A 6,668-nucleotide genomic window follows, 5' to 3' on the forward strand; every position below is an offset into this window, starting at 1 on the left:
TATGCCAATAAGTGAAGTGTTGTTTGCATTCCTGAGCATTTTAGGATAAAAAACAAAAGTAGCTTTCAGGATTCCTTTGGTGAGCATGAGGTTTGACTGATGTAACCCAAGAAGAGGCAGAGAAGGCAGTTATTCTTCCTCCTAAGTTCCAACAGGAATTCTGTGACCAAGGAAAGATCCTATCTCTTCTATTACCATCACTTCAGATATCTCCCCAGATGGTGATGATGTGTTTAGGTGGTGGAAGATAGAAGAACAGGGTATTTCTTTAGACTCTTTGAGTAACACATGTGGCCACATGTCAAAAGGGAAGAAACCAGTTCTGCTTCTAACAGTGAGGTCAAAGCAGAACAAGCCACTGTCTAAAAGTAAGCACTCTGAGCATATGAGGAGTGAGAATGCATGCTGATAATCTGGGTAGGGAAGTTCAACTGCTATATTCCAGTGCATTGGAGGGATAATAACTATTTGTACATCAGACTGTGAAGCAGAAAAAAATTTCATATATGTTGTTCAAGAATATTATAATGCTTTTCTATGATTACAAGATTTGTAACTATAAAGTCTATGTATACACACATATATGATATAGTGTAGAAGAAAACCAGTGTATCACAAACCTTTAATAAAAAATAAACTATTATTTGAAAATATTAACCATATTATCTTTGACTTCATGCATTAGATCAATTATAATCCCCAAGGAACATCACAATTATTGTTCTTCAAATGGTGTTTTGTACTATGCGAGAAGTACCTTCTCACAATTTTGTTGTTTACCATGAGGGAAAAGTGCTCATTTTGTGCTTTCTGAAAATGCAAACCAAATTATGCTAAAGGAGATATAAAATTGTGTCATCTACATGTAAATTGGTTTTGAAGCCTGAGGGAGGGATGGGTTTGTATATATTATGTTAAGATTCTATCATAGTATCTACAAGATTAGATTTTATTAAGTACAATAAAAACATGTTTTTTTTTCAGAAACTAGATTGAACTGAAGTAGATAATTAATTACTGAAAATCTTAAATTCCTTCACAATAGAGTTATAAAAATAGTAAAAGTGTAATGCTTTTAGAACATTAAAGTGTACACCCTTCTCACCTAATGAAGCATTTAACCCTCTAGCTACTACATAAATGAAGGTTTTAAAATCCAATTATACCTTAAAAGCCTTTCAATCCTGAAACCAATAATGATGCAAGATTGTTTTTACTGCTCTTTTGTCTAATAAGAAAGACCATTGTCTCTGATGGTTTCTTGAAAAGGTCTCAATATTATAAGTCTTTAGAACTCTAAGTGTAAAAAAGAAAAAATGCAAATAGGAGCAACTCATTAACTTCTTTGACATTAGAAGGAAAATATATTTGCTTGAAAGTATAAATTAGCTAAAATACTTTAAATAGATTATACTATTCTTGAATTGTGAAGATAATGCATTCTACAAATATTTGTCATTGGGCTTCTATCTGAGGGTGTAAAGATTTACGTTTTAAAATATCATCAAACTGATAACATGAAATAGGTTCTAACATCAATTTATTCTATTTTTAACTCTTCATTAAGAGGAAGGCATGGCAGCCCACTCCAGTATTCTTGCCTGGAGAATCCCCATGGACAGAGGAGACTGGCAGGCTAGAGCTCATGGAGTTGCAGAGCTGGATATGACTGAGTGACTAAGCATAGCACAAGAGTGATAAATGCATCACATGGTGGTTAAAAATATACACATACTCAATTAAAATGTCTGTATCACATAGTTTATTTGTGACTGAAGAGGTACATAGTTAATTAACATTTAAATGTATAATTAAAAATACTTAGAGATTATTTAGTTCAACAATTTCTTATTCATTAATTAGGAAACTAAAGCTAAAATCTGCTTTTAAAAAAAGTACATACGGTTATGGAACAAGTTAGTGACAAGGCTGGAGTTACAACTTTGAACTTCTATCAACCTAGTAAACCATGCCTTGCTATTGATAAAGCTAACTGTCCACCAAAATTTCTGCTCCCCTTTCACAGTACAGACATGCTGGGTAAGCAATTACCTAATCAATTTAACAATCCAGCTTTGTTACTTGACTATTTCTAGCAGTTTTTGGGCTCCAAAATCACTGCAGATGGTGATTGCAGCCATGAAATTAAAAGACACTTACTCCTTGGAAGGAAATTTATGACCAACCTAGATAGCATATTAAAAAGCAGAGACATTACTTTGCCAACAAAGGTCCATCTAGTCAAGGCTATGGTTTTTCCAGTGGTCATGTATGGATGTGAGAGTTGGACTGTGAAGAAAGCTGAGTGCCGAAGAATTGATGCCTTGAACTGTGGTGTTGGAGAAGACTCTTGAGAGTCCCTTGGGCTGCAAGAAGATCCTACCAGTCCATCCTAAAGGAGATCAGTCCTGGGTGTTCATTGGAAGGACTGATGCTGAAGCTGAAACTCCAATACTTTGGCCACCTCATGTGAAGAGTTGACTCATTGGGAAAGACCTTGATGCTGGGAGGGATTGGGGGCAGGAGGAGAAGGAGACAGAGGAGATGGCTGGATGGCATCACCAACTCGATGGACATAAGTCTGGGTAAACTCCGGAAGTTGGTGATGGACAGGGAGGCCTGGCGTGCTGTGATTCACAGGGTCACAAACAGTCAGACACAACTGAGCAGCTGAACTGAACTGAACTGAGCAATTCACTTAAAATGAAAATAATCTTTGTTATTTCCTGGTCAGACCTTTAAAAACTCAATATGTCTTTAACACTAACTTGCACCAGCTGGACAGAAATAATAATGATTCCCTAATGGATGATAAAACCCCAACCAAATTCAAAGACTGGTTCTCTCGATTACCATTTGGAGAAAAACAAACTGTCTTATGACTTGTAGTTTGAACCTTGTTATCTTGGGTGAGAAATAAACTTTTATTGTTAAGTCTATAAAATTTCAAATCATTTGCAGATTGCTTACTGAATACAATACCTTTTCCCATGTGAAATGATATGTTTCAATAGCATTAACTCTACTATCTTTAATTTCTTTATTTTTTTAAATCTATGCCTATGTTCTTATAAAAAAGGAATAGAATTTGGTTGAGTTCTTAACAACTCATTTTAAGTTTTTCGTTAGTTTTCTTTGTATCATGCCTTAACTTTTATAAGGTGATAAAAGTATACAAATTTATTCTTCAATATACATTTGAAAAAATATTAGTTTAATAGAACCTCTATTTTGCTAATAAACCTGACTGCCAATTCAGGAAACACAATAAATGTGGGCTTAATCCCTCAGTCGGGAAGATACCCTGGAGTAGGAAATGTCAACCCAGTCCAGTATTCTTGCCTGGAAAATTCCATAGACAGGCAGGTTACAGCCCATGGGGTTGCAGAGTCAGATATGACTGAGTACTCATGCATGCACATGTATATATATGCATACATGTTGGGCTTATTGTTTATAATGTAAGCATTCTATGGGCAGTAGTGTGTATGTGTGTATATATTTTTTTTTTACCATGAACAACCCTGAATGAGGGGCATTCTGTATTGTATTCTAATGAGGGTGTTGTAAAGACAAGAATCATTTGTCTAAAAGACATAATCAATCTATTTACCAAGTTGTGTAGTTTTAGTGGATTTATAGGAGACTACTTTTGATTTCCTGCCTTCCTCCTCCACCCCATTTACAGGAAATTCTAGAAAACATATGAAGAGTGGGTTCACAGGCCACCTATTTGAATTTATCCTGCTCTTTTCTGGGACATCAGTCAGTACCATCTTGCTACATGTTTCTCAGGGATCACTGTTTTTTATAATTTCCTTACCACATGTTCTAATATCTCATATAAAGGAGTCAATAAACACCCCTAATGACAATGATTTGAACTTTCTGAAGTGAAGTGCAAATTATGTTACTTTGAACATATATCTACAAATTATGTTACTTTGAGCATATCTCTCTTCGCCTACTTATTCCTTGATATTCTTTTTCTTTGTTGGATCATTGATTTTCCTTTATCAACTGGTATTATTTAGAAGTTTTAATATGTGTTAATGACAACATTCAAGTTTATTTATTTTTAAGAATGAGGCCCACTTATTGGTTTTCATGGATTTTATATCAATTTGAATTTTTTTCTTAGTTTTGCATAATACTTTCTAACTTTGGGACTCATCATTTACATAAAACTTGTTTTTATTTAATTTTATCAGTAAACCTGTACAGTTTTTGGTACGCCGTATCAGAGGTATTGAGGAAGTAAATAGCATATAGCATCATTTCCTTTCTTATCTCATTAGAAAAAAAAAAAAAAAGGTGTTTTCCTTGTATCATATATTCCTAGTGCCCTGTGTGTTTAATATGGATTACTATTTACTAAATTCTAGATTTTGTGTTGTTTGTGGATGTAATCATATCCAGACACCACAATACAGTTTTTACAGAGAATTTTAGGTGTCACATATGCTACAGTTGCTGCTGCTAAGTCACTTCAGTTGCGTCCGACTCTGTGCAACCCCATAGATGGCAGCCCACCAGGCTCCCCTGTCCCTGGGATTCTCCAGGCAAGAACACTGGAGTGGGTTGCCATTTCCTTCTCCAACGCATGAAAGTGAAAAGTGAAAGTGAACACGCTTAGTCATGTTCTACTCTTAGCAACCCCATGGACCTCAGCCTACCAGGCTCCTCCATCCATGGGATTGTCCAGGCAAGAGTACTGGAGTGGGTTGCCGTTGCCTTCTCCGCAGTTAGAGAACAATAAAAAGACCATATTGTTCAGTTACATGCTGCTGCTGCTGCTACTAAGTTGCTTTAGTCGTGTCCAACTCTGTGTGACCCCATAGACGGCAGCCCACCAGGCTCTACTGTCCCTGGGATTCTCCAGGCAAGAACACTGGAGTGGGTTACCATTTCCTTCTCCAATGCATGAAAGTGAAAACTGGAAGTGAAGTCGCTCAATCGTGTCCAACTCTTCACTACACAGTGGTAATTGGCATAACTCATTTATTTTCCTTGATTCTCTGGTGTACTTATCCACAGCTTTTAATAATGCTGATTCCATTGGGATTAGATGTCCAGCGGTCTCCTTGGAAAGGACAAAAGCCTGTTAAAAGCAACATTGATGGGAATGGTATTATGGTTCAGTCATTATTCAATGGGCCCTTTATTTGGATTTCTGCTGTATCTCCAGCTGCACCACTGTCCTGGAATTGAGCTTTATCAAATATCCCTATTTGGATTAACAATAATGATTATTATTTGGGTCCTGATGATGAGCCTGAAGAAATGTTATTTCCACCTGATTCAATACTGTAAATCCAGATTCTACTACTGCCAAAGAAATTTGGCATAGTAGGGACACTGCTGATCAAGCCAACACATATTTGCCACTGAGCACTGGTAACATCCATGTTGTTTGGGAAAGTGTTTTACTATTATGTGTGCCCTAGTGCTCAAATATTGCTTCCCAGATGTCACAGTTAGTAAAGAATCCACCTGCCAAAGTAGGAAACACCAGCGATCCTGGTTTGATCCCTGGGTAGGGAAGATCTCCTGGAGTAGAAAATGACAAGCCATTCCTTATTCTTGCCTGGAAAATTCCATGTACAGAGAGCATGGTGAGCTATAGCCCATGAGGTCACAAAGAATCTGACATGACTGAGCATGCACAGGACAAGAGCTCAGTTGGGTGTGTTTCACCCAAAATATCAGGAAGCAACAGTTAGAACTGCACATGGAACAACATACCGGCTCCAAATAGGAAAAGGAGGACGTCAAGGCTGTATATTGTCACCCTGCTTATTTAACTTCTATGCAGAGTACATCATGAGAAATGCTAGACTGGAAGAAACACAAGCTGGAATCAAGATTTCCAGGAGAAATATCAATAACCTCAGATATGCAGATGACACCACCCTTATGGCAGAAATGAAGAGGACCTAAAAAGTCTCTTGATGAAAGTGAAAGAGGAGAGTGAAAAAGTTGGCTTAAAGCTCAAAATTCAGAAAGCGAAGATCATGGCATCCGGTCCCATCACTTCATGGGAAATAGATGGGGAAACAGTAGAAATAGTGTCAGACTTTATTTTTTGGGGCTCCAGAATCACTGCAGATGGTGACTGCAGCCATGAAATCAAAAGACGCTTACTCCTTGGAAGAAAAGTTATGACCAACCTAGATATCATATTCAAAAGCAGAGATATTACTTTGCCGACTAAGGTCTGTCTAGTCAAGGCTATGGTTTTTCCAGTAGTCATGTATGGATGTGAGAGTTGGACTGTGAAGAAAGCTGAGCACTTAAGAACTGATGCGTTTGAACTGTGATGTTGGAGAAGACTCTTGAGAGTCCCTTGGACTGAAAGAAGATCCAACCAGTCCATTCTGAAGGAGATCAGCCATGGGATTTCCTTGGAGGGAATGATGCTAATGCTGAAACTCCAGTACTTTGGCCACCTCATGTGAAGAGTTGACTCATTGGAAAAAACTTTGATGCTGGGAGGGATTGGAGGCAGGAGGAGAAGGGGACGACAGAGGATGAGATGGCTGGATGGCATCACTAACTCGGTGGATGTGAGTCTGAGTGAACTCCGGGAGTTGGTGATGGACAGGGAGGCCTGATGTGCTGTGATTTATGGGGTCACAAAGAGTCAGATAAGACTGAGCGACTGAACT

This window comes from Capricornis sumatraensis, chromosome 13 (genome assembly GCF_032405125.1).
Source record: "Capricornis sumatraensis isolate serow.1 chromosome 13, serow.2, whole genome shotgun sequence".
NCBI classification, from domain to species: domain Eukaryota; kingdom Metazoa; phylum Chordata; class Mammalia; order Artiodactyla; family Bovidae; genus Capricornis; species Capricornis sumatraensis.